The sequence below is a fragment of the Heliangelus exortis genome, chromosome 1 (genome assembly GCF_036169615.1).
Source record: "Heliangelus exortis chromosome 1, bHelExo1.hap1, whole genome shotgun sequence".
NCBI lineage: Eukaryota > Metazoa > Chordata > Aves > Apodiformes > Trochilidae > Heliangelus > Heliangelus exortis.
In genome coordinates, this window is record NC_092422.1 from 150,199,594 (window position 1) to 150,219,032 (window position 19,439).

The window sequence follows — 19,439 nt, forward strand, 5'->3', positions numbered from 1 at the left end:
ATCCAGGGAGGCTGGCCAGAATGTCTGGGTGCTTCACACTGTCCTGCTGCTTCCTTTGCCAGTCTTAGATTTCAGCTTCCCTGGGCCTCCTGCCCCAGCATTCATCTGCACAAAGCTCATTGATCTCCCAGATCTTCCACCACTTCTGGGGTCTTCTGCTAGCTGGGATCTTCACCTTCCTTTTTTCCAGGCCTTCTTTGTTTCTACAGGAGCAACAGTTCTCTATGAGAACTCCGCTTTTTAAAAATCCTTTCTGAAAATATAAATCCTTGATAATCCCATTCTAGTGTATATGTACAAGAACAATTTGTGTTCAGCCTTCAAATTGGTGGTTTTGGCTCATGTCTTTTTCTTAATTGAAGGATTTGGGATGTGCCACTTTTTTTTAAACTGGATGTTTTCAAAACATGCAACAGCCTGAACTTGTTGCAGTCAGCAAGTATCAGGCTTCTGCTAGAGAGTTCAAAAGGTCAATTTTGAGCATTCATCCACCTGCACACTAATGCAAATTTAGCTATCTGCTGCCTGTTAATGTTCATAATTAAAGCAATTTTTATGTGACAATCACTTGCTTAGTCTTGTATGCAACCTTACTGCTTTGCAACTGAGGTATTTAAGTTAGGGAAGATGAGTGGGGAGAAGGATGGACAGAGCCCAAGCCCTTTATTAATGTCATCCACTTTGGCTTATGTGTACAGCAACAAACCATTCAGTACCAGGCAAAAACTGCAAAGATGTGATTCTTCCTCCAGATCGTGACAAATGTGTCCCAGCTAGCATCTGTACATGCTAGTAAATAGAAAGAATCCAAGTAGGTGTTTTCATTTAATATCTGCTCTCCACTGCCAGTTTGCTTGTTTTTCGCTTTTCACTCTTCGGATTTCTTTTGCCGTTTCTTTTATGATAGAAGCCTCTAAAAATACAAACTGATTTCCTCTGTCACTTCAGTCTGGCAGCTGCATCCTGCTTGTTATTATGCACTGTGGCACTGTTCAGGTGTTTTATTTCTGCCACAGGGAAATGCGTGGCATGAGGATGAATTTGATAATTTATTTCTTCGGTATTCTTAGTGGGAGGGTGGTTGGTTTTTTTGCTTCCTTTTAATTTTTTCTTTTTTTTTTTTTTTCTTTTGTAATGGTGGTGGTTTTTTGATTGGTTGGTTATTATTTTTTATTCTTTTGGTAGAAAAAGAGCAGATTCTAGAAGCAATATCATTGGTTGCAGGGCTTAGGCTGAGTCCTGGCAGCAGCTGCAGCAGAGGAAGCAGTGTTTCTCAAGGAAAAGGAGAAACCCACAGAATGAACCATATATAAAACCTTAGTTACTACTGTTGTAAGCCACTGACATATTTAGCTGCTGAATCTGAAATTAAATGCAAAAGGCACATCACATGAAAAGCAAACCTAGTATACCATTATCCCTTAACCATGATGGAAATTTACTGACAAACCATAGGCTTTTATGTGGTGATGTGGTAAAACACAACTTCTTTTTTGGATTAGCCTGAGGACAGCTGATTCTGATTTACATGTCACTGAGGTGTCTCAGCAACCATCATTCTTTTGAAATGCTAATTAGATTTGTTAGGCCAGAGATTGTTCATTTACTGTGTCCTCACCTCTGATTACATCGTTGGTCAGAATTACAAAAACTGACAGTGATCTTTCCACCTCTCATGAACACAGTTCCTCCTTTCTCTTCTCCCATCCAGAATCATATTAGTTTGGCTGCTTGCCCTGACCTTTAATATTGCTTCAGTTAGACGAGCTATGAAAATCTATGCTTTATTTGCAGAACTTCTGCATGAAATGCATTAAAAATTCTTTCTGTGACTTTCGTGTCAGTACAGGAGTAAAGATCCTACTGATAAATTAATGGAAATGTTCTGCTGTGCTCTGGGCAGATGGTATGGGTGTATGCAGGAAAAATTAATTCCTCTTCTTGGTTAGCATCTGCTGTACCCAAAGAATAATTGTTTCTTTGCAAGTAATTGGAAGGAATTACTTTCTGTCTTTATCAACCTGCTTTTTAAATTGTGTTTTTCTCATCATAACGTCCATTCAGAAAGCATGCAGAGTAAATAATTAGAATTGCACCTTTGGAGCATGTTTCTTGAAGATGTTAGAATTAAGATGGTGCATAGTGATTTGTGGTGATTAACATATAGATGAAGCCCCAGGTATCCCACTGACCTTCAAAATGCAGTTCAAAGCAAACTCTGAGATTTTTTCAGTTCAGCTGAAGTCAGGGCCAGCTCTTAGAACTGCAGAATGTGGTATTGTTAGTGCAGAGTGATAGACACAGCCTGATCCTGAACAATAATATGAGTTTGGCAGTTCCTGTCTCCAAAGTATTTTGAATACATGAGCTCTACCGGTGCTTAAGACATGAAGAGCACTGAAATTCAGAGCATGAGAGTCCTGTCTTGAACAGGACCAGACTATGAATACTCCTGTTCCTCAGGAATCCTCTCTGCGTTGATTTTAGTGAACTTTTCCAATCTTTTCCACATCACTTTCCTCAGATGTTAATTGTATTCAATAGCTTCACACTCCCTATTCTGCTTTACTGTGCCTCCTTCTCTGATAAACCATATGTATGGGTGACTTGGAAACGAACCAGAGATTCCCCTGATGCTAGCTTAGAATGTTAGAGTGCTCTCAACCTGATGCTACAGAAACTGTAAAACTGAAAATTTCTTAACAAGTTTTGAAGTCAGAGAAGTTTTAGTCTGGGAGTTCTATTCCAGAGGTGCACTTTACTCCCAGGTGTTTTTATCCTCATCTCTTTTTTACCTGGGAGAGCTGGGGGACAGGGTTCCCCTGAAGGCTGCAGTGACAATACAATAGGTGGGATCTCTCTTGTATTTCTGACTGTACAGTCTGTTTTGGGTTGACTTAAACATAGACTGTCTTGGGTATATTGTGTATTTAATTGAATTAGTGAATAGAAACCAAAGATCTGGTTTGAAATTCTAAGAAAGAAGGATAGATTTTGACCTTTTTAAAGATGGTAGCAAGATCTCTTATTCAAAGAACAGTTGTCTGGTAGTTGAGCTGATAGTATTGAAAATTTTGGCAAGTCTCAGAATAACCTATTGTAAGCCCCTGATCAAGGATGCTCTTGTTTTTCTGCACAATATTTAGTATGTAGCTCTTCAGCCTGGCTTCACTAAAAGCTCCTTTTGGCTGTGAGAAGGCTGGAGTTATATACTGTGCAGAAAATGCTGGAGAAAGTCAATGGTGTTGCAGGTTTAGCTATAGTGGGTCTAGTTATGTGAGTAAACAGAAATCAGATGTAAATGCTAACAAATGGGATAGCACAAGATTTTGCTTTGAGAATCTTCTACTTACTGAAAAATTTGTGTATGTGATCAGCATGAAAGTGGAAAAGTACTGAGTCTCTGCTGCAGCAATAGCTGTCATACTGAACGAACCCCCAGGATCCACATCAGAATCCTCTTTTTGGCCAGTTTACATGGGTTATGTCCTGATAGAAGCAAATTTTATCAAATTCAAACTGCATTTCCAAGCACACCTTAGGGTAAACATCTTCTTGGTTTGTGGGGAAGATAGTGTTTTGTCAATGATGCTTTTAAGCAGTGCTGGACATTTCTGACTCACTTCAGAGCTCTTGCTGCTGAGTGACAACAAACAGCAGCAAAGAGAGCTTGAGTATTTTAACCCCTTCAGTACTTCATTGATTCTGAAGCAACAGAAGCTACCAGCCACCATGCTCTGTTGTGGCTTTTTGGTTCATCCTTTTTTTTTTTTTTTTGCACAGAAATTCAGATTAGAGAAGACCTTCCTTTCACTTTCCTCTTACTAAGAGGAAATTGTGGCCACACCTAAGGACATTTGAGTCTGGAGTTTAAATTAAAACTTGATTTGAAAAAAAATTGTAAATTTCCACACCTCATCTTTTTTTCCTGAAAATGCTGCTGCTCTGAGCCAGGACTAAAGGAAGCTTATTATTTAGGATATTCATCAGTTTCTGTTGACTATATGCCTGAATGCTACAGCATTAATAAAAAGTGTATTCAGGCAGCTCCTATTCAATTTTGCTTGGATGATTTCAGCCATTGATGGTATCACAGAGCTGCTTTAGCTGAGGAGGGTAACATAGGATTCTTGTTGAAAGCTTTATAAATATTAGGCTTTGGAGGCATTGCCCCTGTTGAGATGAACATACCAGTTACACTGCTTTTGCAAGAAAAAGTTTTGGTTTAAGAGATCGTTTTTTGTCCACTGACAAAAAAGAGTCTTGGAGCTACAGCCTCAGAGGAAATGATAAGCTGAGAAAACAAGTTGGTCAGAAAAATAAACTGCTGTCTTGAACAGCACTTTGGTGCCTGAATTGGAAGTCAGGGTGTGGGGAGGACACGAGGCAGTTTGAGGGTGGGAGGGAGAAGAAAGCTGGAGTGTGAGCGGTATAAAGGGACAGGCTTCATCTTCAAGAAGTTCAGGCTGAGGGATGATGATCTTGCTGAAACTGGTAGCTCTGAGTTTAAAGGACCCTATGTGTAGTTACATCTGCTGCTGGGTGGAGAGCTTTGCCTTCATCTGGGCAGTTTCTGAGCAATGAAAGTCTGGCATCAGTAATAAAATGGGAAGCATGTGTGCCACCTGTGCTTGACAACCAGGCTAGATCATTTCTTTGTGAAACTGCTGCTTAACCAGAAAGGGATGAATTATGACCAATAATATGCATTTATTAGTATTACCATCATTTTGAGGACTGTGTTATTCATTCCTGCTGACAGATCTGCAGGAAACTTCCCTAAAGCTGAAGGTCCCCAATTACTTTCTTCAAATCCCCAGGCATTTTGTAGAAGAAACATGGTTTATTTTAAGTTTGCAGTGCTGTCGTTTTATATGAGGATGAAACTTAAAAACACACTAAATAATTTTCCAGTTATGCCAGCTGTAAACACCAGACAGATAGTGGGTTGATTTATTGGGCTTGGTACCAATGCCCAGCTCCAATTTTTAAAATCAAGAGATATATTAAGAACTGAGGAATTATTTTAGACAACATGGCAGGATGTAACATTTCAGGACTGATTAAATTGAAAATATACTGCAAAAGCTGAAGGAGTGGGAGATGTGAAAGTTTCTAAACAATTGGGAGTACAGAAAATAGAGAAGTTCCCACACTTCAGACAATCCATTTGTGTTGTTCCTCACTTACCAATTTGCATTTAACAATCATTTGTTATGGGGTCAGACTTAATCTTTGGACTTCCTTATGAGACCCTATTCCCAATTTAAACTGCTTCAAAACGGTACTCAAATCAAAGAGCACAAAATGTGCTTTGCTTTGTGTACAAATGTTCTCTTCTTTGAATCATTTCAGTGTGAGGGGAGCGACTGGTTTGTTTTCTCTTTATGAATGCAGGATCTGTGAAAACACAAGACTTAATTATTTATTTAGGACTCTGGATACAGAGCAGTGGTGGAAGCACTTGGACTTCAACTCTTCTTATGGCCCTTTAAGGGTGAAGGAATTAACATTCAGTTACATGGAGATGTCTTGGTCTTTCTATGCTTTAGTTGCTCATTTCCAAAGGAGAGATGTTAGGGTTCCTATCTCACAGGGAAGCACCAAAGTGATGCACAATAGTTTAGGGTATCAGGAAGATGAAGGATGTGAGTGGCAGAAGTACCATGGACTCTAGGCTGGAGTTAAGGCTGAGAGGAGTCAGAGACTTCTATTTCAGTTCTTTCTGGCTCTGACCCTACTCTGTGTTAGAATATATTGTATGGTGATGTACCCAGCCTAATGCTTTTCTGGGACAAAAATAATTGTGGAGATGCTACAGACTCTTTCTGGACTATATGTAATTACATGCTGACTTGGAAAGAAAAGACTGCATTTCTCCTTCTAGAGTCCTCAGCTGCAGAAGCAGTGAATCAAATCTGCTCAACCTCAGGATGAAATTATAGAGTTTTGTTTGAAAAGGAAACTTCTCCACAGCGGCTGGGAAAGGGAGTGGAAGCTCTCTCTGATCAAGGCTGGTTTTCTCAACCATCTGGCAGAGGTGGTGACTAAGACAACAATATCTGAAAACAACAATGAAGAGGAGACTGAGGAGGCCTGAAAGGTGGGCTTTTACATGATGGGATGAAGCAGAGTATAAGGAAAACCAAGACTACCTGTCAAGAAACTGATTTCAAACAGAAATTGTGGAAGTGTTTCTTTCTTGAGTGATGTAATGACAGATCATGCTGCTGCCTGTTTTGTGGAGGCAGAAAATAGGTGTCTGTCTATGGAGGTGAGTCAGGGATGGTTGATTTGCTCAACAATATTTCATTAGAGTGTGCTTAAAAAGAAATAACTGTAGGTTTTATATAGCTTCTATCTCTTCCTCCTGAGGGTGTTATTTCAGAAAAGCCCAAAATCTAGGATGCATGGGGAATAAAAATAACTTTAAACGTCTATTTCAAGTTAAAATTTGTATAGAAGTTCTGAAGGTCACGGAAACCATATAGTGCCAGAGGGAGAGTCTCTAACTGGGCACTTGCCCATCTCTACACCCCATATCCCTCAACCTTCCTGGCAGTGGAGCAGATCTGGGGGGAGAAGACAATTCTGTTCTTTCTGGCCTAGGATGACTACTGCCTGTGTGCAGAGTCTTTCTTCTTCTGCACATTAGCTTCTGGTTCTCTCTTATCCCTGCTCAGATGGATCCTTTAGGATCACCCTGGGATGGTGTGAGGTGTACTTACCACACAAGCATAAAACCATGGAGGGTTTTGCTTCTTTAGCTTGACTTGGGCTGTTGAGGTATGAGAGAATTGCTGGAGAACATTTGGCTCTGTGTTTTCCTTATAGTGTTTCTTTAACAACTTGAAAGTGACCCACTGTCAAGACATGGAGTGACAGAAATTATTCTATATCCTCTGGGCTGCAAGGGTAGTACTGAATTAACAAAGTCTGGCTTTGTGAATAGCTACATATAGTTTCTAGCTTTGTATGATTCTTCCATCTGTTGTAACAGGCACAGGTTCTCTGTATTTCATTTATTTGGCCTGTAACATTTTACCCTCACTGCCTTCTGGATGGGAGTGCATGGGGATCCACTTAGTTGACTTACCTGTTGGTATCTCTTTAGACATTTTTAATATAGTCCCCAGACACTGGAGTGTAATTTATTGGTAGAACTGCAGACTGGTACTGGCCAGAAGCCAGACCACATTTCAGGGGAATTCATCACAGCTTGCAAGGTAAAGGCAGGCTGGGCCAATCCACAGCCAGAAGGTAAAGCCTCCAAGGAACACCCAGGTGCTGAGGAAAGTGGTGTTGATGGTTTCAGGTCTTTCTGCACTCAAGAGCTGCTGTAGCTCAACGTGCTAGAAATGCTGTTTCTCAGTAAACATTAAACTGATTTTTTTCTGACACGGACAGCTGACTGTGTGCTTCCAGCTGAAATGGGTTTTGGTTAGCTGAAAGCAAAACAAATAGAAATATGTATTTTATAAGAGGCTATATGCATATTGAATACAATCTGGTAAGGCATTCAGGTCCTTCCTTAATATTAAGGAGGCAGAATGGGGAAAACAAATCTACATCAGTTACATAGCTGCATCCACAGTATTGATCTCTCAGGGTGGTTATTTGCAGCCTGTACTCCAGCCAAACTCTGATCAGATAGTTCCACTGGGTCTCTGTGAATTATTTATGTGCTTTGCACCTTCTGAATTCCCCACCAAATCCCTGCTGTTACCCTCATCTGCTCTCTAGCATTTATCATGCTTCACTGAAACAGCTTCACAAAAGCAACGGAAGAGATTTGTATGTATGAGTGAGTGTTTTGATAGCAAAAGATTGATGGGCCTGACTTCTGATTTTGTACATGTGTGGCAACCCTTCATTTCACTGGGTTTGTCACTGTTTCTCAGCTTTCCAGAGAACTTTGCTGACTGTCTCATTAGGTTGTCTCCTTAGCAGAACTACTTTCTGGGCTCTTCATCCAGGAGAAACTGTGGAGTAAAGTTGCCTGTTGAAAGCCTGAGCTAGAGCAGATTGCAGAGGTGCTGTAGGAATTGTTTATGTGAAAAGGAAAAGCCTGTCAAGGCAGCTTCCCTTTTTGAGGCTACTAAGAGAAAATCGTAGGGTACAGTTTGAGAAGTCATCGACAACCCACATCTCAATTACCAGGCCTGTGCTTTTGAGATCACTCAAGGAAACAGCCTCTACTCCCCCTCACCGAGGTGAGCACTGCCTCAAGTAGTAGTAGTGAGTGCATCAGTAACAGATGCTTCATCCATTTTCTTCCTTGGCTTCCCTCACACACTTACTAGACATGAGCTCAGTTGCCATTTGGAAACTGGTGAGGTGGCAACTCACAGTCATCTTTTGCTGTCATTAAATCCTTCCCATTCCTCTCTCAAAGTCATTCTGACAGAAAGTAAATCTGATGTGGACACTTTTCTTATTTCTCCTTTTTACCTCTGTGGCCAGAGCAAATGTTTCTCCTGATGCCCACTAGGTACATAAATCCCAGCTTGGTTTTCAGTGGCAAATTAAACCAGCTCAGTTGTTCAGAGATGTATTTTGTACCTTGATTTGATTTGCTTAATTGTCTGTTTAAAAAGGAAGAGGCCATGGCGAGCTGAAGTGATGGCCTACTGCTCAGCTGAAATTATCACAGTTTTTTTTTTTCTGCTGTCCTTACTTAATCTGATTTGTGGAGTTGGTTGCAACTTGAGATAACTGGTTCTTGTTCCCAGCTGTGGAGCAAATTGTCTTTGTGACTCCCATATCCTTTTGATAGCTCTTTGAAATTTGCATATGGACTCTTACCCACCTCATCATACAATTACTGTCTCTGTGACATTTGTTGTATTCCTAGAAAAATGGGTGCCTTGTAATAGATATGTATTATAATGTAGATTGCCAGCCTTCTATGAGGTGATGTAATCCAATTAAATAACTGTGTTGAACTTGTCTATAGTACCTTTGAAAACAGCTAATCTGGCATGCCAGCATGCTCAGACTGACTAAAGGTCATCTTACTGAAGAGGTCTAGCTTGCAGAAATTCTTTGCTGCCAGATGTGTACCAGGCATATTAAAAAAAAAGCAAAATTTTCCAGGGGGAGGGGTTTACAGTCATAAAGTTGGGTCTTAGGAAAGGTAGTAGAAATTAAAAGAAAAGGTAAATGGTATTAACTACTAAGTATTTCTTTGTTCCACATGTAAATTCTCCTGACAGTAGGTTAGCCACTTTCTTTCCCATTGACTGGGGAGAATATCCCACTGGTAACAGTGCCTCGCTACGTGTTGCTTCTGAAAGGAGTACAAGTTTCATGAACACGTTTCAGCTGGAAACTGCTCTGACAAAAATATTTGTTCAGGGAGTCCAAATGAAGTATCAAAAGTAAAGGGTTATTGTTCTTTTCTTTCCAGTTTCTCCAGTAGGTTATTTCCCATATTTCAGATTACATAAAGCAGAAAATTTCTCTTCTTTTGGATTGTTTTATTGAATTCTTTGGGTGCATACCAGAGATAGATTGTTTCAATGTCTTCTGTTCTGAGAACCTGCTCTGAAAGCAGTCAGCAAAAGGCCATGTTGGAATGTGCATGGGGTTTTCTGCATTTTTTTAAAAAAAATAATCTTGAAGGAAAAGGCCACTCTACTGTGTTTAACATTTTTAGCCAAAAAAAATAATCACGACATCATCAGGCCCAAGATGAGTCAATTTTCTTTTCCCCTTTCTAGGCACTTCTAAGAACACTAAACTGATCCCTCCTCCATCCCTCCTGCAGTCAGTCAACCCATGCAGTGCTCCTTTTGCTCTTTTTACTAATACTATATGCAGTGAAACTTTTTTTCTTAATCTACTCTGATAGCTTCCTTTCTGAAGGTAACAGGACTGGAATTTATATGCTCTGATGAGCTTTAGCCCATTGCCTTCCTCTGCTAAGGTTGCAAGCAGGCTGTTTGTGTAGCCACCTTCTTCCTCCCTGTGGTTCATTCTCCCCTCTAATTACAGCAATTCTTTTGCAGGAAGCATCTCCATGACTCAAAGACAGTAAAGGAGTCCTCTGGATCAGCCAGCAATGTCACTGCAACTGAGGTCCCAAAGGGAAAGCTGGCTCAGTTTGTTCCCACAAGCAGGCAAAATGCTTTTTCTTGACCAATCTTCTTCTTCAGGACTTGTCTTTTCTGCTCTCCTCTTAAAGCCATTTTCTTAAAATTGGGAACTGACCTGTTGACCCTGGTTCTTCCATTGTGATCATTTTTATCTCTCCGAGATATTTTGTGCTTCTTCAGCCATGCAAAGTAATTTTCAGAGCTGCTCAAACAGCTTGTGGTGAAAGGGGTTGGTTAAGTTAGGAGTATGGAAATTTTCTGACCTGAAATTGGAACTCTGCTAAGTTTACATGTTTGCTGGCATGTGAATCCAGATATTGCTTGACCTACACCTTGCTACACAATTTAGATCTGAAAAGGATACACATTTGAGGGAAGTTCAGAGATGGTGTTTCAGATCAGTTTATGGGAGGCACACATCCCAGCTGTAACATTTGAATCTTTGTATTCCAGTTACTTTCCAGTTTTGAATTCTTCTCTGACAATAATAAATTCCTGCAAAGTGACACTAGAACAGAAACGTCATCAGCTGTTTCTTTAGCCACCTTGCTACCAGATGGACATGAGAATGCCCAATATGTAATTCTGGCATTGATAAAAAGCTGGCAATTGCACCGATCCACCAAGACATGAATTAACCAAAAACATGTTTCTGGACTAATTCTGTGAGTTCAACTCTCTTGGCCTCACTGGACTTACACCATGGATCTGTTCATTGTTCTGAAACTGAAAAGAGAGAGTTGATTATTTAATCATCTTCTTCAAATCACATTTCATTCTGCTGCTTCCTTTAGAAAATATCCAACGTGACAGAAATTCTTGTAAATTCTATTTCATCCTACGTCAAAGCACTGACCATGGTATTCTACTATTTTAAAAGATGAAACCATAGTAAAACTGGGGAAAACTTCCAAGTTCATGAAGATCCTTTTGGGTGACTATCTTAAGTTCAGAATTTTCTACTTTTCTATTTTTATTGTGGTTCTAATGGTATGATAAAACTAAAACTGTAGGGAAATATATCTGGCAAATCAGACTTCACACAGGTAAGAGCAGTTTGAAAGTCTATGTATTTGTCTTTCAGTTATACTCCATCATTTCTCTTTGAATTCATTCTTGTCTTTGCTGAGTGACTCTGATTTGGGATGACACACTTTTCACACAGGTATCTCAGAGAAGGGCATGTGTCATTTGCCTCATTTACAAATAAAAACCAGACTCAGAGAGCTGAAGCAATTTTACCCAGAGGATGAAGACTCCAGGGCTCTTTCCTGGAATCTGTACACCAGAATGTATTGGGTTTTGTTTTATTTTTTTTTTTTCCCAAAGGTTAGTTACTCTTTATTAGCAATATAAAATTTTCACTATATTTCCACAATTATAACAGATTAAATATCTGGGGAAGGGGGAGCGGGGTGGAAACAATGTGGTACAGTTTCATTTGGAATTCAAGGAGTTCTGAAAAGCAAAGGTTGACCTTGGAGAGTAAGAGGAGGGGACTGTTTATCTTTCTTTTATTGTCTAGTAAAATTTTCAAGGCCTGGTGCACTAAAAAGTGCTGCCAGGGTAACTGCAACACAGACACATTTATCATTTATCTTCACCTCTGGTGACCTGGCTGTGGGGTTGAGAAGCAGAGCAGCAGACAATAAGGTCTCCTATTATGGTCTCCTCATCCAGATAATGGGGACCTACGCAAGCAGTCTCTTTTCAGTGTGTGATAACCATGCAGTCTCAGCCTTCTAGGGTGAATTTCCCTGGATTTTGTCACAACAGAGAGAGTACATTTCTAATAAATGGTAGAAAATGTCGGAAGGTGTGACTGAGGTGTAATCGAATCGTGCAAATCAGCTCCAGTAATAAATTAAGGCTCAGGAATCCTGGCATGGTAGATAAGAGTTACAGTCTTTGCAACTGAGCAGTCAGAGCCTGATTCCAATGAGACAGAAGTTTTGTAGCAGAGCACAAAGCAGACTCCTGATTTTCCAATTCCTAGACACGTTTCTTAATGTTTCACAGTGGATTTAAATGAACTTTAAAATCTACTGAGAAACTGTTCCTGTAAACCATCACTGGAGTAGTTCATGTAGCAGATCATTTTAGGAATGTAAATTGAAAAAAAAAAAGAAACATCAATCATTCCTTAGGGTGGGGGGAGGCCACTATTATTCTCACTATTTTGCTTTCTTAGACTGATGAACCTGTGAATCCAGCAACTAGGACAGAGAAATGACTGCAGCTGTTTGGTATATTTTCTGTTCTCTATATGCATCATAGTGTCTGGAGGATTTTTCTTAGGTCAAGCATCCACTGAGGGCAAGAAAAGAACATTGGAGCAACTGTGCTCTCCCTGGCAAAGCTACAAAACTTAGTGTCAATATCCTATATTAAAATAATAACTTGGCTTGCACTCCTCCTTTCACCAGTTTTTTTTTTTCCAAAATATAAAATAATGGTTTTGAATATAAAATTGGGTTAAGTAGTGTATGAGGTGATCTTTTCATGATGATTAACTGACTTCCTATGGACAAGGAACAATTACTAGAGAAGAAGGAAAGCTACTGACTGGAGACAATAGGGTTTACATGCTTTTGGCTTTCCTATTTACCAGAAACAGCTGACATTAGAAGTAAGAAAATAATTTTTTTCTCTGTCTAGTCAATCATTTTCCTTTTAACATATAGTGATAAGATGATGCCAGTTATAGAGCTCTCTTTTCCTTCAGCCCTTTCTAAGACAAAATCTCATTATTTTATGTGAGAATAAGGAAATATTCTTCTCTAATATTGTGTTGCAAATTTGTGGCCACTGCCATGAGAGGAGAAGTCTCCAAAGGAAAACAGAAGTAACAAACAGCAGGGAGATTTTATTTTGGACTTTTTTTTGGACATAGAGGACAAAATTTGAGGTGTGCCAAGTAGTACTGCTCTAATCCTTTATGGTTTTAGCTCTGCTCAACACTGGATGGAAAAGATGGAAGAGAAAGCAAATCTCTCAGTGACAAATGTAAGTAACATGCTTTGTAAGTAACTCTTCTGGTATTTTTAAAAGAATCATTGTTGGCATGGGAAAAAAAGGTAATTTATTAAACATGAATTAGAAGGGAAAAGATGCCTACACAGAGGGTAGAGAAAGAAAATACACAGTCCTTAAATGGTGTTATTAGTTTAGCTGGAAGAGCACAAGACAGATGCCCAAGGTGGTGTCAGACTTTGGTGAAAAGTGGCTCAGCTTGAGCTGCCAAAGCCTTTGAAGACAGTAGTGGAAATTTTTGTTGTTACCCCTACTGAAAAGCTGTAAGTGAATTTTTCAAAGGGATGTGATTGGTCTGAATGAATGACTGAGTGTGTAATTTTTTTAGTTCAGCCTTTACTGAGTATGAAAGTAGGCAGAATGAGTACATCACTATAGGGTTTAGAGGGAAAAATTGAGAAAACTGAACTGTAGATCTGTTTTCAGATATTTCAGCAGGGAGGAACAACTAAGAGAATATTTGTAAGAAAAAGCTTTTGATGACTTAATGTATCCAAAACAAGTCAAAACCACCCCCAGTATTAACTGAAGTATTCTCAATGTTAATGAACATTTTTAATAAAGAAAAATAGGAGAAAAATAACAGTTGCTTTTGAATAAGTATCTTGATGTAAGTTCATCACTCTGGGAGGAACACTACCTGCATCTCTTTCTATTTATTTAGTCCAGAGGAAGGGAACATCGATTTTTGATAGGAGCTTGTTCTTGATATCTGTCTTTTATTATCTGAGGTGCCATCAGAGGGTCTTCAGCTGGTTACCACCCTGTTTTCCATAACAGGATTTCTGAGTGAGAGGGGTTATACAAGCAAATATTTAAGCTTTTGCATAGAATTTAAGCTTTTTGCATAGAATAGTTAACCTTGTTGGATAGGTTGGAAGGGACTCTCTGGATGTTACCTAGTTTACTTCTCACTCAGAGGAGGGCGAGCTAACATCATATTCCAGAACAGGGGGTTCCTTTTCCTCTCTAGTGCTACACTTTCTTTAAATAATGCATTATCCATATAAAAAATTGAAATCAAGTTAAAATGCTGTTATCAGGTATTGCTTGTGTGCCTATGTGTCTGAATTATGAAATGCCATCACTTTGTTTGGTAAGTAGTGATGACAGGAAGAAGTCAAGATTTATTTTCACGATGTGAAAGCAAATCTCTACATTTTAGTGTGTCCTGTAAACGTTAGTCATTGCCATATCTGTGCAGTATTCTAATATAGACTTTAAAATATCTTGATGGTAGTCTCAGTAGTCACCTTGTCACTTTTGCTGAGTGCTTTCCTGCATACCTATGTTGGTTTTTTTTTTTCTCTACACATGATCATAAGAATTAAACCCGTGACAACGAAAAGTATTTTTTGATTCAGGACACAAGACCTCAAGAAAATACCTCTGTCATGAGACTGATAAGAATCTGGTCTCACAAGAATTTTAGTGAAAGCTTTTACAAATCACTGCCTGTCTACTTCTGGAATAAATTCTGCAATTCTTTTTAAATGGCTGGACAATTTGATAGGCTTGGTAATGTCTGCTCTGATAGGGATTTGCTGTGGCTTTTAGTTGAGATGACTGATGTTCATTTTTAAGCTTACTGTCTACTGTCTCCAAGATTTTGGGCTCCCAATATGCTATGTTATATAGATATTTAATATGATATAACATAGAAACATGAAAAAGGACTATGGGCCAATAAATTGTTATTCCTTGCATCCAGTTAAGGGAACAGAATCAAGAACTGTAAGGCTAAAGATTCAGATCCTAAATTTCCTGAAAACATACCTGAAAAAATTAGTTTTACTGACTTCGGTAAATTATGAAACAGCTCTTAACTTATGTTCTCATGATCAAAAAGAGGGAGTCTGAGGCAGTCTGAAAACTGAAATTAATTAATGTGCAAGTCTTTAAGCAGTGAATTGCTCTGTATTCTAGTTTTGTGCTGCTGTGTAGTTTTGTATTAGAAAAGAAAAATCACTTCAGAAAAATGCCTCTCAAGCACTCTTACTGATACATTCACCAGTCTTTGGAAGCTTCTGAAAACTTCCCCTGACTACTACCCAAGTCTGCCATTGGTGCATATTCACTTCTTATAATTAGAAGCAGCTTATTTCCTTCCTTGGAACTTGATAGCCCCAATAATTGCATGTTGAAAACACCACACTTCTTGTGTTCAAAGTTCAGACTGGGTCATAGACGTAACTGGATCAAATCCATGAAGAACCATGTGTGAAAAGTGCAGAGTCTTTCTGCCTCTGACCTGAAAAGCATTCTGTAAATCAAGCACAGATAATAGATTAATAGATTAATAGATTCATAGATTCATAGATTCATAGATTCATAGATTCATAGATTCATAGATTAAGATCTGCAGCTGGGCTTGTTGGTCAACCGAGTGGCATGGCCAGGAGCTTGTCTCATAAAGCCTTAGGAAAGCCCCAGATGATGTAGATCTGAGGCTTGGAAACTCCACCGAGGTGGTATGATGCTTCTCAGAAAGTGTTGGCATTAGAGGCTTTTCTTTGAGATTACAGGTTGCCTGAAAATCTTTTTCTGGAGGCTGGAGGAGCCTCAGGGTGTTTTTTCACCCTTTCTTTAGTGACTACTGGTGTGCCCAGCCTCAGTTGTGTTAACACAAAATGACATCCATGTAATCTGAGGAGGGTAGTGGAGAGATCAGCAACTAACTTTACCCACTGGATACCCAAGGAAGAACAGAGTAGGGCTCTCTGTGTCATCTAAATGGGAAACAGACATTCCAATGTGTGAAGTGAAATAAATGAGCTCTGGACAATATAGACACTATTTTCTGACTTGAAAAGAAGGCAAAAGAAACAACTGAAGGAACTCAAAGCATGTGTCACGTGCCCATCTGAAATACAGTGACTGCTTGGGGAATGTGGGTACTGAACTTCACACTTTTTTTTTCTCTTGGTCACTGGGAGAATATTATGAGCTGTCAGTGCATTATGTTGGCTCTGAGCTCTGTATTTCATTTAACCTTCCTACAAGTATACCTAAAGGTATACTAACAAAGAAAACATCAACTGCAAATACCTTAATTCTCAGACTCTTAAACAAGAAAAGAAGTATTGAAATTTTGCTAAATTCTTTTTTCCTTGATGTGATAATTATTTTTCTCTTTACTCATCCTTATAATGTATAAGGATGACTATAAGTTGACTATATATAAGTTGACAATATAAGTTGACTATAATAGTGGTTAGTAATATCAGACTACTCACATTATCTATGACTCTCTTAATAAAGCAGCCTGCTTAAATAAAAGTTTGTGAGAGTATATGAGAATACCTGAGAATGAGTCCTACTGATCAGAAGTTAACACTGGAGGACTACAGAGAATATCAAATTGTTTATAAGCTTACAAAAAATTGGAATGGTTGACCCAGAGATGTTTTCTTTTGAATGTGTTTCTGAGAATTGGCTTCCTTAAGCAGTTATCTAGATATTTTTACTGAGCTCATCACAGTACTATGTAAATTGAAGTGTGATGGAGACTTTTTTTTTGCTGTAAATGTTTTCTAAATGTTTCCACTTAAAAACAAACCCATCCCAAAATTGCTAACTTTTTGAACTTACTGGATGAACAATTTTCATCTGGTTTTGTTTGGTTTGTTTTGGGGGTCTTTTTTTTGGGGGGAAGGGGTTTTGGTTTCTTTTTTTTTTTTTTTTTTTTTTAAAGAGGACAAAGGCGTTAAAACAGCCCAGAATTTGGTGGTGAAAAACTTTGGTCCAACACGTGAGCAAAGCATTGCAGAACATCATGTTTATCGTGTTAGAGATGTGTTCAGTACTTCAAGGATTTCTGTCTGCATCCATCTTTAAAATCCCAAGAAACGCTCAAGGGCTACAAAGGTAAATTAAGCATTGTCATCTTTCAGTCTCCAGCTCTTTTTTCCTACTGATATCAGTCTGTAAAAATCGGAGTGGTGGGAGGTTTTGTTGGGAAAATTGTCTGAAAATAGACTGGTAACTACCTCTTTTCTGCAGAAGGATGACAAACTTAGCCCAGAAGAGAAGACCTGATGGCTTGCGACCAAAACATACCATCTCATTCCTCTCTTCTTTCCTCCCTGCAGTAACAATTATTTCAAAAGAATTTGAGAGTTAACCTCAGATAACAGCTCATCACTATCTATAAATGTCAGAGTCCTTCAGAAAGGTTTAACTAGTTTCTTTTCTAGGAAGCCTGAATATCTGTCTCCTTCCTTCCTTTTTTCCTCTCTAAAATAACTTTTTGTCATTTCTGATGTCATTCTTGATAAATTTCCTACTGAGTTAAAAAGTTTGAATATTTTAACCTTCAGAGCAAGTCCCTAAAGGAAGTCACAGACTTTCTGAATTTACTGTGGTTCTTTCAAATACTGGGGAAAAAAAAAAAAAAAAAAAAAAAAAAAAAAAAAAAAAAAAAAAAAAAAAGAGATAGAGAAAGGAGAAAAAGGAAACTCATGGGCCTATTGAAAGAAATTTAATATTTATAGAACTTATCCAACATTCTTTTGCTCTTTTGAGTTTGTGCAGACATACCATTCTTTTGTAAATGGATTTCTGTTACATATATTTTGGCATAATAAAGCTGTATGTTTTATTAATATAGTTTTATTAATATAGTTTTATTAATAAAACTATAATAATAAAACTGTGTATTTAATATCATTAATAACACTCACTGCTTTGGCATTGAATTCTATTCTAAAGAGGAGAAATATGCCTTGCTTTCAGAGTGCAAATGTGAACTAATTTAGATTGAAGTAGATCTAGGACAGATTCATACTAAGTTGAGGTGAAAGTCTGTATAAATGTTGCTGAGATTATATCCTTGGGAGATAGAAGATTTTCAGATGCAAAGTGTCCATCTTCATTGTTCCAGCACAGGCTTTTGTAAGGAGCTGCAGAACTACAGAAAGCTCTGTGCAGAGAAATTCTTAGGAACAAAAATAAACTTGTTTGGATTTGACTGAAAGCTTCAAATTAATTTTCTGGATTTTTCAAAGCAGAAATCAGTGTCTGAGGGGATGTGTTCTGCTGCTGGCATTTCATAAGCCATTGTAGTGCCTTCTGGCAATCAATTTACCTTTTGTATGCCCTGTCTTCTTCTTTATTGAAAAGATAAAAAGAGGCTGAGGGATTTGATTCTAGTGTTTTCTGGCTGTGATGAGATTTTGCTCATTGCTCTACTGATGCTCTTTGGAGTTCAGGCTACCGTGAGAGATTTATAGGTAGAAAACTTATTTCCTTGGACTTCAGATTTACTTCAAAATTAGGCAGTTCTCCCTTGCAGAAGTTGAGCAGCTCAACCCAAGGAGAATCAAATGAAATCTGCGTGCAAATGTTGCAGCATGGCAGATGCTGCATGTGTGTGTGTGAGAGGTCATGTCTCTTTTCAGCAATGAACCCTCTCCACAACATTATATCATATAAAATAAAATATTGTATTCCTCTGTTTGCAGCTACTTCTGGTTAAAATTAATCATGAAACATAGATAATATAGCTGGATAACACTGAGTACGGTTATTGAGAATTTTTTGTTTTCCACAACTTAAAAACTAACCCAGAAGAACCCAGAAACTGTGTTAGATGTTGATATAAGAAACCTGGCATTAATTACAATTTCCAGCTTTAATGTCTGTTGCACAATAATAATCTTTTTTTTCTTTTCAGTTAGATTAGCAAAAAGAAATAAGCATTCAAAAATATTCTACCGTTTCCTATTACTTATTTTGGTCGTATCACCTGTGTACAAGTGCTGATGTAGAAAATCTTGCAATTGCTTTTAAAGAAAATGGGAATTCCACCTTTATTTATGTCCCTTTCAGGCTGTGTCTTCTATTTGAATGTTTTCTTGTCAAAAGTTCCTTCTGTGCCTCCTTGGTATTCCTTGTAGCAATGAAAGCTTTGACTAGGCTAGAGGAAGGAGGATGGAATTAAACCATGTACTGACAAGGTAGTTTCATAATAAACCAAAAATTTTACTTAACTGATTTATTCTTGGTAACTAGAACTTGCTGGATTTTGAAATGAAGTTCTGTGAATTCCTGGAACTACATAAGTAAAACTAAAAGTAAAAAAACTGTATAGGCTTGGTCTGTGAGATATAATTTGAGATCTGTCTACAAGTTGTTTTCATTTTTTCATCATTCTGCATGTTAGTATTTCATGGTAGGATGTAGCTGCTCCTAGTGATACAGAATGTTTCAGTTGGGTTTAGGACTATAATACCTGAAAAAAACGGGTCTGTACTATAATTATGGGATTATCCCTTATTAAAAAAAAATTCCCACTCTTCATGGCAGCTG

The 19,439-nt window shown here is 38.3% G+C and overlaps 1 long non-coding RNA gene across 3 annotated transcripts in view; it reads left to right on the plus strand.

Moving 5' to 3' along the window:
* Window positions 1-642: 642 nt before the first annotated feature.
* Window positions 643-19,439, plus strand: part of LOC139791141 (uncharacterized) — a 47,540-nt gene continuing 28,743 nt past the window's right edge. For 2 of the 3 annotated variants that reach the window (XR_011723782.1, XR_011723783.1), the window contains exons 1-3: window positions 643-815; window positions 5,398-6,103; window positions 16,825-16,997. This is a non-coding gene — a long non-coding RNA (uncharacterized lncRNA). The remainder of the gene's footprint in view (window positions 816-5,397; window positions 6,104-16,824; window positions 16,998-19,439) is intronic. The other variant, XR_011723781.1, reaches the window with a different exon arrangement.